Below are 16,335 nucleotides of genomic sequence, written 5' to 3' on the forward strand. Positions count from 1 at the left end.
AGCACATAAGAATTCTAATTACGTCTTTCTCAAGATCGATTTCAAAAATGCTTTCAATTCTGTAGAAAGAGATCTTATGCTACAACAAGTTAAAGAAGTACTGCCTCAATTATATTCACTCTTTTGGCAAAGTTATGCTCAACCTTCAATCCTATTTTTTGGTGAACGAACAATTTTATCACAAGTTGGCTGTCAACAAGCTGATCCAGCTGGTCCAATGCTTTTTAGTCTGGCCATCTACCCAATAGTTCGCACTTTATCGTCTGAACTGAATATCTTCTACTTGGATGACGGTAGCTTAGGTGGTTCTCCACAGTCAGTTTACCAAGACATGAAGACTGTGATAGAAGAATCAAAGAAACTTGGTCTTGAAGTTAACCCGTCTAAATGCGAACTTTTTTCACATCTGGGAATCCAGACAAAGAAGTCGAATCCCAATTTCAAGAATTGCTACCTGGGATACGGACGGTACTCAAAAGTGAATTAACTCTCTTGGGATCACCTCTCCTTGATGATGGATATGAGGAAAATTTTGATGAGCATTTAAATAGATTAAAAACAATAACTCAGCGTCTGAAGACTTTACCAGCGCATATTGCCTTTTTTCTACTTAAGAATTGCCTGGGAATACCGAAACTTATCTACTTTTTACGCAACACTCCCACATGGTCCATGCCTTCCAAAGTACTTCAGCTTGATAATTGCCTGAAATATGAACTTCAGTCTATCATCAATTATTCTTTGAATGAAAATCAATGGACTCAAGGAAGCTTACCAATTCGCTTAGGAGGTTTAAGCGTAAGAAAAGTCTCTGATTTAAGCCTTCCAGCTTTCCTGTCCTCATCTTTTGGAGTGAAGCCACTTGTCTCCAACATACTAAACATACCAGTTGACAAAGTGGAAATTCATCATCTGACGGAGGGATTGGAGATATGGAATGGTATATACAATAATGACACTCCTGCCATATTGGACTCTCAACAGAATTGGGATAAAATTATATTAACAGCAATAATTGATAAAGAATTGGTCCCTGAAAATACATCTGATATAGCCCGTTTTAAATCCTTACAAAGAAAAGAATCTGGTTCATGGCAACGGGCAACACCGTCAAAAACTATTGGAACTTTCTTGGACAACAACACGTTTCAAATTTGTGTCGCTCTAAGTCTCGATTTAAATATCTGCCATAGTTTCAAATGCACATGTCAGGAACAGGTTGATGAAAAGGCTTACATGCGTTAAGCTGTTCTAGGAGTGGAGGTCGAATTTCTCGTCATGGACAACTGAATAATATAATAAGACGAGCTCTTGCCAGCATTGATGTCCCAAGTATTTTAGAACCATCTGGAATGTCCCGAGATGATGGGAAACGACCAGATGGAGTAACATTAACCCCTTGGAAAATGGGGCAACGATTGGTATAGGACGTCACATGTGTTGACACTTTTGCACTGTCTCATTTACCTTCATCACGTAAAGAGACAGCCTGTAAACGAAAACACACCAAATATTCAAAATTAAAAGAAGATCATATGTTCATCGCCTTTGCTACAGAAACTATGGGAGTTTTTAGCCGGGAAGCTAGGGAGTTCCTAAAGGAAATTGGGTCGAACTTAAACCTCAAGACGGGAGATACGAGAAGTGCACAATTTTTACTTCAGCGTATTAGTTTAGCAATACAGAGAGGTAATGCGATCAGCATTTTAAGTTCCTTCCCTTCTTCAAAAAATGGAAGAAGTTTTTCATTTGAGATGAACCTGAATTTATGAACACTTTCGACTGAAAATTTTGTAAACTAAATTTTGTCAACTCCGTGATGTTTTCTCTTGTTACTTCCAAACATGTGAAGGATGGACTTATTCGCTATTTTTAGATATAAAGTTAATTTGTTCTATACACACACACAAATTACTAGTTGCATTTTCCATCATTGTTACTGTCATTATTCTTATTATTTATTTTGTAAAGTATATGTAGCAACCAGCAAGTAATATGTACTTTACATATGCAAATTGACAATGTTATATTTAAATGTAATCAAATATAACCGGTAGTTGTGGAAAAAGATTTAAAGACGTAAAAAATATTAAATGATGAAAATAAATAAAGTTTTTAAAAATATTAATACAGTATGTTAAACTTGCAGTTTCGCAGAATTTTCCAGGAATTGTGCTATATAATTTAAATTATGCTTTATGCTTTATTTTCTAAAATTATGCTTTATTATGCTTTTAAAATTAGTTTCTGAACTCTTTAGACAACCACAAACATGTTCAAGGTGCCAACCATATGTCTAAATTGCTATTATGCACTTTATGCTTTTTATGCTTTGGGTTGCCCTAGTGATAATCCTCTTGGTATGTCTAAATTGCTATTATGCACTTTATGCTTTTTATGCTTTGGGTTGCCCTAGTGATAATCCTCTTGCTATCTCTGTGACCAACACTTGTGTTCCGTACATGATCATTATTTGATCATTATTTTGGGCATGAAGTCTGTAGGCCGTCATCATCATCTTGGACACTAATCCTTGTGACACACTAACACACTAGTTTTCTTACATATATTTGCGACGTGGCCTTGAAATTCAGATGTCTCCTTTTTTTTAAAAAACTACCGTCTCCCGCTTTAGTATACCGCACTTCACGTACTGCTATTACCTAATATAACACTGACTACGTTGCACAACCACATTCAGTGTTCTATCGTTTCATACATCTTTTAGGATTAGGATTTAGACTTCTTAGCTCTTGGCATTTATGGCCATGTTACCCCGTCACGTTTGAGGAATGACGTCCCTCGGTGATCACACTATCCGAGGAAAGGGAAGAAAGGGAGCGGCCTGGGACCTATATGTTAGGTACGATCCCAGCACTTAGCTGGTGTGAATAAGGAAAACTTGACTCAGGACTGCTGGCCTAAACAATCCTTTTACACTTTTCCGACCGAATGTCCCCACCAGGAATCGAACCCAGGACAGCTTGCACCAAATACGAGAGCGTTAGTGACTACTGAACGTGGGGCCATTCTCACACATCTTGTCGCACACCATCTTGCGGACGACATGAATACAAAGAAACAATAACAGTTTCATATAATAAGTCCTCTTTTTTTACACAGGCTAATAAGTAGACTTTCGTAAGATATTAAAGGAAGAAAGAATATTCTTACCAAGTGCCGTGATCCATTTATTTACTTCTGCCTTAACAAGGCTACGTCGTATTCCTCGTATATTAGCAAACAAGCATAGTATTTCACGACCAGTCAGCACGTTCAGAAGAGAGTCAAACTGCGGACAATAGCCGATTTCTCTGGAAAACTAAACACGAATAAACACTCAATAAATTTAAATTTCAGAATGGAAAGATAATAATAAAACACTCTAATGATTGTCAAGTAACACTTAAGAAATTCTATCACAGTTTCGTCTAACTTCAACTTGTACCGTAACGAGTAATGGCTTAAGCACTTCAACTCTTTCGTTTACCTTGTTTAATTTTGTTTCCGATTTTTCTCACATTCTTCTAGGTTATTACTACACTATATTATAGGGAGAGAGAGCTGTTATTTGTGTTTATTTCTTACGGACAGACTGTGTCAATGCACCCTGCCCGAGATTTCTAATTTTTCTTGTTATTTGATATCTTATATTTCCTAAAAGTAAAATCCAACCTTTCTTTTCTTCATTGGTTTTCAAATTGAGGTTATCACATATCTCATGAGTTTCTATTGCTGTACTCCGCGCGTATGATTTTTCGAAAACCTTTTTCCACTTCCTCTTACATCATGCCCTCTGCTCGGTTATTTTTCAATGGGATACTAACTGAGTCCATTAACTTCAGAGAGGAGTGCGACAAGTTTGTTCCATGCCAATGTTTCTGTTTGGCATGACATTAGAACCTCCCTTATATAAACTGTCTTTGTATGTACAACTGCAGTTGCATTACGCAGAAAAATCAAGGGTACTGCATTTTAAGATGATGTTACAATTAGTGCACTACCACCACCCAACAATTTAAACATATTGCTGTTCAACTTGAAGAATTCTTCGTCATAAGCTGAGAACTTAATATCCATAAAACAAAAATGTTACCTTGTGGCAAATGAATATCCTATCCCTTCTTTCGTCTCAACTTGAAATGGTCGATCAAGTGAAAATCGCCGGTATGCACTTTTCCAATCAAGGTAATATAAACTATGAAACTATTTGGGATCCTTTAATTAATAGCGTATGCTCAGCGTCAGCCTCAGCCACAAGCGGCGCAAACTCAACTGAATAGAACGTGTCTGTAAACATTTATTTATGTGTAAAAATTATGGTATTATCTCTCCTACCTCTGATTTGTATGTTCGGAAAATTAATTCCATAATAGGTTGAGTTATCTGAGTTGGCCACTACTTTCGTGTTAACCATGACATCCATATATTGCCGATACTTGTGGGGGACTAAATTTAAGCTCAGTCAGATCTAAATATGCTGTCTTCTCTTTAGCCAATAATTACAAATAATTTCAGGATAGTGACACACTCAAATACTAATGATTTTCGTGTTGGACTCCTTCAGTCCCATGTTGGCACCCCGCCCCCAATTATAGCATATTTGAAACAAGCTCTTATAGATATCCAAAACTGTGTTTTGTTTTTAAGTTCCTATCTACAAGCCTACTCAATGCCATGATATCGAACTGCTTCCAAGACTGGGGGCGCAGTGGCTCAGTGATAGAGCGTTGACCTCCGATACGAGCGTTCACCTCTTGGTTCGATCCCAGCTCGCGCCGCGTGGACTTTGTGGTGGACAAACACCGTGCTCGTAGGTTTTCCGAGGTTCTCCCGTTTCCTCCAACTTTCTTAATTCCAACATTTAATTCACTTCTTATCTTCATCGTCTCCTTTAGCCTAACCGGCATAACCGTGGGTCGTAAAACTTAAATATTTCATTCCATTTTTTTCTCCCAGAATCTTTGTATACAGTCCTTCCCAATTTCCAACAGAAATCCCCAACAAAAATTGACCATTGTTCTATAATATCACTGTTTCAGCTAATATTAGTAGTTTATGATATACGATCGTAAATAATCTAGTTCCTACACAGGTTAAGTAATAACATATTGGTGTCCTTCCGGCAAATGCATGTCATTACTGTAATCAACCTGATACGATTGTTCACACTCTGGGCTCACTCTGATTCTCCTGGGACTCATGTATCCTCGTCGCCATAAGTGCCTTTACATCGCATTGACGGTTATGTGACCGCGCAGTACTCCAAGGAAGGGATGGTTGTATAAGAATTTTTTATTAATTTTGAAGAGTTTTTATTTTGACTAGGGAATTAACATAGGTATAGGGAGTAAAGACACAGATTTGAAGCATCAGTGCACGAAAAGATTCGTATTCTCAGTTTTTCTATTTATTGCTTTATATGTTAAGTTAAACACCACAATATGTATCACTGATATCGCAGATCGTATTATTTTGTAAAATCGTGTCTGTAACCTATTGTCAAAACATTCATCTCAAGACATGACGTAGAGAAAAGAGAAAGAGATAAGACATCTGTAATATATGTATAATTACTCAATAAGTAATTATAAGTAAATTAGACTCAATAAGTAATTGTAGAAATTAGTTAAAGGACACGTAAGAGAGCGAAAAGGAGGTCTAGAAGTCTGAACTTTTTAGAAACGTCAAAGATAGGTGAAAATATAGTTAAAAATTGCAAAAGGTATCACGTAATTTACCTTTCTTTTCTTATATCCTAGTATATTTTTTTCTTTCACATCCAAACATCTCTATTCAGAATTACGAGATAAAGGTAAAGAGAGAAACATTTCCATCTCAAGAATTATATCAGAAAAAAATTTTTTGACTTAGGCTAGATTCGAACTCGTAACTCTTGAATCCATAAGTCTGCGCTCTACCGATTGAGCTAACAATTACTGTTGCTAAAGCCTGATTTCTACAACTACCGGTTGCTGAATGTTGTGTATTAACGAAATTGGCCGAGATAATTGCTTCATATAGCTATTGCAATAATAATAATAATAATAATAATAATAATAATAATAATAATAATAATAATAATAATAATAATAATAATAATAATAATCAAGAAGATGATGAACAGAATTTAAAAAGTCGCATTGTTAAAAGTTTGGTGTGCGAAGTTAGTCCTAATATGAGATTTTATTAATTATATATAATAAATGTAAGCGTGGTTTATTCGTGCGTGTTACTCAAACTGCGCAACTCATAAGGGTTGTACGCGTATGGTACAGTAGCCTTGCGTCCTCCAACCGTGAAGGAAGATTCGGTTTGAACCTATGCGTGTCCTAAGAGGAAGGAGGAGATTCAAAGAAAGAAAAGTGGTTTACAAATTATGCAGAAAATAGAATATCTCACGAGGTGAGGTGATATCGAGTTCAGCGTGTCTTTCAGCTGTGACTCTATAAAAGATATGCATCTACGACGTAGCGTGGAACCCGAACCACACGACTCCTGCCGGGAATCGAAACCCCTATCACCTCTAGCTCTATCATGGGAGACACAGGGACATGTAAAAATAATCGAAAATAAACGATATTAATGTTAAATCCATAGCTTTCGAGGTCCTAAAAATTCCTAATTGAAAGATATGAGTTTCTATTCAATAGTTTTCGGGGTCGCTGAAGTGAATAATGACACTCCCGATACCATAAAAGCCCAAGTTTTTATTCTTCGTTAGCGGCAAGTTAATTCATTTGCTCCTGCTGGAAATGGATTCGTACTATTTCATTCCGATTCAAATATGTATTCTACTGGGAAAACTAATCTCAAATATATCTTTTGACCAATCTCAAATAAATAATTTAAGAAACAGTGAGTATATTTAATGGAAACAGACATATGTATTTTTGAATGTTGTATATGAATTGCTAATTCATACTTTATCTAGTAGAAAATGGTGCATCCATTATGTATTCTGAAGCAATAGGGAGAACTATTGAAGGTGTATTTTATTTATCTACTGTGGAATTTAGTGTGGAGTAATTTCAAATAATTTATTTCGAAATTATCGAGACGAGACTGAGACCGCTATTTGTCGGTTGAAAGGAGACTAATACTGTAAATAGTCTCGTATTGTCTTGTTTTGATACCAGTCCTACTTCGGGGTTTGTTCTCTAGTAACTGGTTGTGTAGTGCACCTACAGTATATAAGACGTCGTATATTTAAATGTTTGAGAACTTACCCCACCTCCACTTGACGGATCGTTCTAACTAAAACTACCAGACCGTTTATGTAATTTTGCGTTTAAGTACAGGTCCTATCCTTATGTCAATTATTTTCTTGCAACAGAGAATGAAAAATGTAACAGTTATAATGTTGATCGCGCATAATACTGTAGAGATAAAAGGCACTTTATAGAGTGTCGGACTCCGTGGCGTCCCAGTAGTTACTGGCTCGGTAAGTTCATCACTTAACGCGTTTCCGTCATATCGTGCAATGACGTCACCTTTGACACATGCTCGGGACAGGACCACACCAGGAGTAACGCTGTTGTTTTCTTACTCGGTGCTGTTTATTCTCTTTGGAACCTGATGTGAAATTACTGCTTTCTCCTTACTTTCAGCTGTTTTTGCTATTTCTAATTTAGATGTATATTATATTAGTGGAATTTTATTCCATCATGGAAATATATTTTAATTCTTTTTAAATGTAAATAAAAAGAAAAGTCTATTTGGACAAGTTTCCCCACAACTCTAGAGGTATTGTCTTGGGTGCGCTTTTTTTCTTTTCCTTCAGGGCCGCGGTGGCTCAGTGGCAGAGCTTTCACCTCTAGTGCTTGGGGCCTCGGGTTCGATCCCAGCCCCCGCCAATTGAACCTTATGTCGGACGAACACCGTGTGCGTCGGTTTCCTCGGGGTTCTCCCATTTCCTCCCACTCTCTTCATTTCATTCATTACTCATCATCACCGTCTCCTTTAGCCTAACCGGCACAACCGTGGGATGTAAAACTTAAAGATTTCATTTCATTTCTTCAACACAAATGCAATTAAAACCTGACTCTGAGAGCGCAACAATGTTATCTTGTTCGAAGGGTCAGTGATTTTGTGTCGAAGGTAATGTCACGCGAAGAGACAGGCTGCGCGTGGGCTTACCTTCTCTTACGTTTGGCAACATTGCTCTTGGTCAAGTGGCCTATTGCTTATGCCTTTAGGTATTTGCCCTAAAGCCATACAGCCAGCTGTGTGCGTTCTGTTACTCCCTCCCTGCCCCTCGCGGTGTTTGCGAAAATATTATTTGCTTTTCATGCATTGGGATAAGGGGTAAGACATACCTTGGGACAATGGAAGGGAGTAACATATAAAATGATCGAAAACGACAACCGATGTTAATGTAGAGTTCATAGTTTCGAGGTCGCTGAGATGATTAGGCGTAAAGCTATCAGCTATTTTCTGTTAGTGGTTTCTTCATATACGTCTACCAAGTTAACGAACCTTGACTTATCCGCGTACAGTAGTTGGTTAGTGTGTCCTCGATGGCTATTTTTACTTTTTCCATGATCATCCCATACCATACAGTATTTTTTTATGTTTTGAAAAAGCTTGATTTTATCAATTCGTTAAACAACAATGTTTCTTTTTTCTAACCATGTTTCTTATTATTATCCTCTTCATTCTAACTAATTCAAATATTTTCAATAATTCAGAATTTTGACTAAAAAATGTTACAATGATCAAGATTTGTATAAGAAGAGGAGCCTCCATTTCTAATCATTGTCATAAACGGAAGGGAAAACTTATAAAAAATTGAAATAACTTAGTAGACGTAGAAAATCGATAGAAATAATGAACATCAACTATTAGTTGACTATTAGAAGTATAGTAGATATAGTTCTCAACCCAAGTAGAAGATGCACTCTTTGCTTCATGAAAATAATAAACATTTTTGAAAAATAATTACAGAAAAGTAATATGAAGACATTTACTGAGCGAACGAAGGTTACTGGTTAGTGTTGACGCTTCGTAATTGAGAGTCTCTCGGTTCAAATTTCGATACGAGGCATCCTGACTAGTGATTTTGCAGTACCACTGGGCGAATACCAGGATACCTTTAATACATAAGCTTTGGCAAATTTTCTTGAAATCTTTGTTCTTATGTTGTTAATGTTTCAGTGTGAAATGGCATTTTGCTGCATGGAAAATATTTTTAGTAAACAAAATATAGTAGATGAATGGTTAGTGTAAGGGACTCCTACTTGTATTTCTTAGGTTCAAATCTCGACTGTTCTTATTGATTTTTTCTTTTAGCTACGCTCATATGTTGCACTCCAGAAGTTCAATTTTGAATTAAATGTAGTCGCAGCTAGTTTAAACTGAAATTATTTTCAAAACTATTTGCTATTACATGTTTTTGTTTTACTTGCGATGTTTCAACTTTGATATTAGATCTTAGAACCCTAATGTAACTCATTTCCCTACGTCATATGATGATGAATGTTTCCACAACAACGATAGTCGGGCGGTAATACAGAATTTCATTGTTACTGCAGGGCCGGATCTTGAAGCCTGCGAACTACGCGTTCGCAGGAGGCGCCAGGTGAACAGGAAGCCACATTAGAAAAATGAATTTTGTTTTAAATTTAAATATTTATTTAAAAAATGTTATGATGAAAAATTTTCCTCATATAGCTTCAAATAAATATTGTACAGACTGAGATACAGATAAAATACATCAAAAGGACAATAAAGTCGAATCTTTGCGTGGTTGGCTGTAAAACACCCTTTACAAATGAAATGGACTCGTACGTCAATTGATGCCAATACCACACGCACAAGTGATGCTAGTTTGAGGAAAATTTCCACGGCACAGGATAGACCTTTTTAAAGAGGAAAAAGGGATATTTTACGAATAGGAGATAAAATGAAGGTAAATTTAGCTTTCCAATAGATGTTGTATTAAGCACTATGACCGTAGAGCTAAAGACAGTGGTATTCTTTCCACAATCCCACCATATGCACAAAATACAAATATAACAGACTCTTCATTCCTTCCTCAACAATCCTTCCGACACCTTGCTAGAGAATATCATTGCCAAATATGTCTTTAAAATCCGAATGGATCAACAAACGAAAGGAATTCAACCGCAAGTATTGTTTATGGATTGGGTGGCATTATCACAGTAGAAAGAAATGTCTCCCAGGGTGCTCCTCCATCTTGTCTTAAACAGTGTCTTCGCATAGTACTTTCGTTCAATGACCTCAGTTAAGGGTTGAGAAAGATCACCGTAAATGAAATTCACATTATCAAAGTTGAAGCAAGCATGGGCGCCCAAAAGGGGACGAGGGGGCCGGGTCCCACCTGGCTTACGACAAGTATAATATATATGTATAATTTCTTAAGATTTTCTTAATACAAATAAAAATACCAAACGTAATATACCAACCAGGAAGATGACCCCTCTAAAAAATTCTTCGGGCCCCCATGCAAGCAAGTAGGCTTTTCTTGTCCATTCGCCCAGGGAGTGGAGCGAATACTAAGAAAAGACGGGCGGTACAAATGGATTTTTAAAAAATCATTTCTGAGGGAAATTTAAATTAAGTTCCTAATGGCTCAAATCGCTGTCCACTGCTTAATGCTCACCTTGTTTAATATCTATTAGTTCATTTGTCGTTCGTCAAGATTTTCATTTCTATCCTAAGTCATTTCGTTTTTGTTTTATTTTTTAAATTTATAATGATGTGTGCTTTCACTTTTCAATAGTACTTTGTTTTTCATGTAATAATAATGAGCAACGATATAAAACCAAGTGAGCATTTTATCGGAAAAGAAAGCTACAAAACATGAAAGAAGATAAGAGGCAACAGAAGGCTCTAAAAGGTTTCTTTCGCGTTCTGGACAAAATCATACAAATGTTGAGGTGGGGAGTTGTCAATACCAGTCACTGTTAACGACATTTCACTGTCGAAGCATTTGCAGGTCGACATTCTTTTGAAACTGTAAGGTTATTTTACCTGATTGCAGTAATTTAATTGTTGAATTAAAATGGGACGATACGGTCATTTCTGTTACGGGTCTGAATTAAATTTCATGTATTTCAAAATATGTTTGAATACAATTAGTTTCCACGCGGCATATAAGTATATAACTTGAAAGGATATAATCCAAAGCGATGAAAGGTCATTTGGATGACAAGTAGTTTTTTATTCAGTACTCTCACTTTCAATCACAGCAGCATATACAGATGCTTGTTTTATTATAACAGTATAACAATAATTATTAATCCATTCTCTGTTATTAAATTTAGATGGAGCGATATTTTAAATTAGTAATAATTCTAATGCAAAGTAGAGTTTTGATTATTAGTTACTTGTGTTCAGGGATGCACCGACATAGGTGCTAGGGATGCGCACGAGACGAATCGAGACAGGATTTTCCAGACAAAATTCGAGTCGAGACACGGTTCTTCCAATAGAGAAATATACATTTTTCGAGTCGAGACATCACTTTTACAACACACTTTCGAGACGAGACAGCTACACATCTTGTCTCGTGGGCATCCCTAATAGGTGCAGTGTTCCTTTCAGAAAAAATCTTCCGGGGGGTACACTTAGTATTCAGAGGGCCACTGCTGCTACTCTTTTATTTATTATTATATTACAGACGTATTATTTTGATCTCCTCCCGGGGGAAAGTGGCCCCCTAAAAATATGTGTGGACGAAACACTGCACAGGTAGTCTGAGAGTCTGGATCGTTCAATTAGCACAATTTCAGGGCCAGATACACAAAATTATTTGCATTTGTAGGTTATTCCGAAAAATCTTCGGACCCGAAAGAAAAATCTTGGGTGCATCTTTGCTTGTGTTTACATTGTGTTACTGCCTGATTTCGTACGTTTATGTTGGAAAGAAACATGAAAGAATTGAATTGTTCTATAGGCCTAAAGGGCCCTGAAAAGAATTTTTGCGAAGGAACCTGATTTTAAAGTGCTGCCACTGGATCGAGGACAAATTAAATATCAATTAAGACACACACTTTTGTCGTTTGTTGTGTATTGAATTAGTTTAACTAAAATTAATAAAGAATTATTTGAAATGAAGTATATCTCAAGAACGATTAAATGGACTAGCTTTGATGGCCATTGAAAATTACATTCTGAATGAAATTGATATTGATGCAATAATAAGAGATTTTGCCAAATTGAAAGCCAGAAAAGTGTCTTTATAACATGAACTTTACAGTAACAAAGAAAACGAGAAATTAAGCTAACTACCATATTTGTATCACTAGAAAACACTATTTAAATATGCTTTTAATGAAGTGTAAGAGCATATCTCTTTGTCAAAATCAAACCTGTGATAATGTTAGACTTAAAGCTCATTAGTTTTATTCTATTTCGACTCTTATGTTTCAACTTTATTTGTCAAAATACATCTTAGGTATACATTTTAGTTGTTTCCTGTGCTTATTTAATAAAAAAAATATATAAATTATTAAAACTGGAACTTTGGTCATGATTCACCCACAGTTAATTAGGTTTAATTTCGCCATTTTCCTATAATACTCACAGGAAGACTGAATTATTATATATTGAAGAAATTTGTAATTGTAACAATTATCTGAAGAATTTTTGTCCATTACAGCATTCTATTCTTTTATTATCATTTAGGCGGGGGTGACTAAATATTGTTATATATATATATATATATATATATATATATATATATATATATATATATATATATATATAGAGAGAGAGAGAGAGAGAGAGAGAGAGAGAAAGTTTTGATTCAGAAAAAAGTACAGTTGAACGTACGATGCAACATGGGCTCCTGGAGGGATTTCAAACGAATTTAGTATACGTATACATTACCATCTGAACAATTTAACCCTAAAAATGCTTTCGATCAGTGAAATAAATTCCTGCCTACGCTCCTGTAAAGCAGTAAGAATTTTAGGGACTGATCAAGGGGTAATGCCTCCCTGGAGCAACGACAGTTCCCCAGAAATCATACCTCTGATAGGTCCGGATGTGACACCAGTATTTGTGTATTACCACTCCTCACTCTAAGTGTATTGAAACTTAAGTCAAAGGAACTGTTCTGAAATCTTCACCGGTTCTCTCCTCTGAAACCGCATGCGAATGGGGCCAACCTTGGTCATATACCACATCTGGAATATTACCGTTTATGTCAGAGATCCCGAAAAATATATATTCGACACAAATAAAGGATGTTTTCGATTTTATTTTATTTTATTTATTTATTTATTTGCCTGTCACCCTCCCAGTCTGACCTCCATGCCAACCAAGGCTTAACTTCAACTTAAGCAACATCGACAGCGTCACTATTCATCTGCGACCACGAAAACTAATACCATAACGATTTCGATATTAATATTGTTCATATTGAGTACTTTTACATGCCACTTCCCCCCTTATTACGGATGGCTTCAGTGTCTCGCCCCCACAACTATGAAGCAGTTTCAACAAACTTACGTATAGCTATAAACCACCATCTGTAAAATAAATGTGCGGGTGACCTTTTTCGGGGAGGAATTCATTAACTACTTTTCCGATATCAATGTGGTGGCTTTTTTCTCTTTCCATGCTAAAAATTGCCGAAGAGCTCAACTGCATTTGCACCACTGTCCTATGAATATAGATTTTAATGGCATTTACTTTACTAAGTGCTTGCTTAGGTGTTACAGGAAAAGTGAGATTCTGTTATAAATGAGTAGGGGTCTAAACAAATACGGAAAACTATTAGCAATGACACTACTCGAAATGAGTTTTCGCAATATAATGGAACAGTATTTTATTCGAATTTGAAGGAAATCATTGCATAAATTGGCCCTTCCCCTCCTTAGAAGTCTAAGCTACAATACGTATCTAATAATTTTGAATTAGAAATATATGCATCGAGTTTCATATCCTTAACTTTAAGGTCTCCTGAGTTAAGTAAATGAATAACCTTCCTGCTAACGAAAGAGTAAAGCTTTGGGCTTTAATGGTATCCGGAGTGTAATTATTAATTTCAGCAACCCCGAAAACTATTGAATAGACACTCATATCTTTCAATTAAGAATTATTAAATTTTCACCCCTCCCATTAAACCTCCATGCCGATAATGCTAAACTTTGATGTGAACGATATAGAAGGTTTCATAATTCATGTACTCAAAAGCTATGGATTTAACATTAATATCGTTTATTTTCGATTATTTCTGCATGTTCCTGTGTCTCCAGGGGCGCCCATTAAAGGGGTAAGAGGGGGCGATTGCCTCCTCTAGAGGAAATTATACTTTGCAAGATCGAAAACCCAAAAATTGTTTGAATATTTACCCCAAAATTTGCAACTATATTTGAAACGTCGCGTATGCTTGCCCCCTTTGAAAACCACAATATGGGCGCCCTTGTGTGTCTCTCATGATAGAGCTAGAGATGATACGGGTTTCGATTCCCGGCAGGAGTCGTGTGGTTCGGGTTCCACGTTACGTCGTAGATGCATATCTTGTATAGAGTCACAACTGAAAGACACGCTGAACTCGATATCACTTCACCTCGTGAGATATTCTATTTTCTGCATAATTTGTAAACCACTTTTCTTTCTTTGAATCTCCTCCTTCCTCTTAGGACACGCATAGGTTCAAACCGAATCTTTCTTCACGGTTGGAGAACGCAAGGCTACTGTACCATACGCGTACAACCCTTATGAGTTGCGCAGTTTGAGTAACACGTACGAATAAACCACGCTTACATTTATTATATATAATTAATAAAATCTCATATTAGGACTAACTTCGCACACCAAACTTTTAACAATGCGACTTTTTAAATTCTGTTCATCATCTTCTTGATTATTATTATTATTATTATTATTATTATTATTATTATTATTATTATTATTGCAATAGCTATATGAAGCAATTATCTCGGCCAATTTCGTTAATACACAACATTCAGCAACCGGTAGTTGTAGAAATCAGGCTTTTGCAACAGTAATTGTTAGCTCAATCGGTAGAGCGCAGACTTACACGATTTTACAAAATAATACGATCTGCGATATCAGTGATACATATTGTGGTGTTTAACTTAACATATAAAGCAATAAATAGAAAAATTGAGAATACGAATCTTTTCGTGCACTGATGCTTCAAATCTGTGTCTTTACTCCCTATACCTATGTTAATTCCCTAGTCAAAATAAAAACTCTTCAAAATTAATAAAAAATTCTTATACAACCATCCCTTCCTTGGAGTACTGCGCGGTCACATACCCGTCACTGCGATGTAAAGGCACTTATGGCGACGAGGATACACAACAATGTTAAGTGTCATTAGTTATTTAACCAAAATTATGTACCTTTCTCGCAATATCGATTTTACAGAATTACGAAAAATATGCTGTGGTTTACTACCTATTGTACATTTGTTCCTTCTGCAGTCTTTTTGTTGTTGTACATTGTTCCTTTCTCTGTACAGACCCCATAATTTCTCAACTTTAGAGCCTCATATCTTCCTTCTTTGGGAAAACTGATAACTCACTTTTTGCTTATTTTCTTTCACGTCTTATGCCAATTGTTTTTAATGCCGTAAAATGGTATACCTTCTACTTGAAAAAGTATAAGTTTGTGTTGGAATGGCATCACTGCTTGTGTGACACTACTGCTGTATTCTTGGGCAAGTGTCCACTTCCCGTAGGTATTAGACTACCTGGTACACTTTTCATTCCTGCATTTTCCGGCATTTTGGAGGTATATTTCGGCACAGCCTCACCCGGTCACTGCTTCACCCGGTCACTGCTTGGTATATCTATTATACGTAGCGGGTAAACAAGACATTTTTGCACCGCTTGACTATACAGCGATGATTAGCAATCCACAATTAGTCAGGGGACCAATTTTAATAAGCATCTAGTCGTCACGATTCGCATACGTCCCTTGTTAAACCTGTAAATATTTGGGTTCGTTTCTCCTATATTTTTTTCTTTAGCCCACATCACAATTTACGAATATATTAAAACAATAGGATCTCGATGTTCGGTTACCAAACTTCGGGCGTTTACTAGCCCAGCAAAAGGACTGAGAAATGAGGGTATCAAGACTCCAACAAGGCATCGAACATTTAAATCACGCACTAAAATCATTACTTACGTTAGATGACCACATTTTGTCATATAATATTACACTAGCATTCACATGTTTAAGTATTTATCACACACACTGTAATGTGTCATCACAGTTAAGATAATATAAATTTTTCGGGTGGACCAATACTTTTCGAACTTACTGCGTACTGTAAATCTTTAACACATGATTTTCGGTCTATGTATTAAATCCATTTGTTCTTTATTT

General features: G+C 36.2%; 1 protein-coding gene across 1 annotated transcript in view; it reads right to left on the minus strand.

The window, feature by feature from the left end:
* The window catches only part of LOC145672816 (phospholipid-transporting ATPase ABCA3-like), a 276,701-nt gene that overhangs the window by 176,760 nt on the left and 83,606 nt on the right, over positions 1–16,335 (minus strand). The window contains exon 2 of the mRNA XM_081741968.1: positions 3,175–3,322. The gene's annotated coding sequence lies outside the window, so the exon portion shown is untranslated. The remainder of the gene's footprint in view (positions 1–3,174; positions 3,323–16,335) is intronic.

Source organism: Thermobia domestica, chromosome 16 (genome assembly GCF_964235325.1).
Source record: "Thermobia domestica chromosome 16, izTheDome1.hap1.1, whole genome shotgun sequence".
Lineage (NCBI taxonomy): Eukaryota > Metazoa > Arthropoda > Insecta > Zygentoma > Lepismatidae > Thermobia > Thermobia domestica.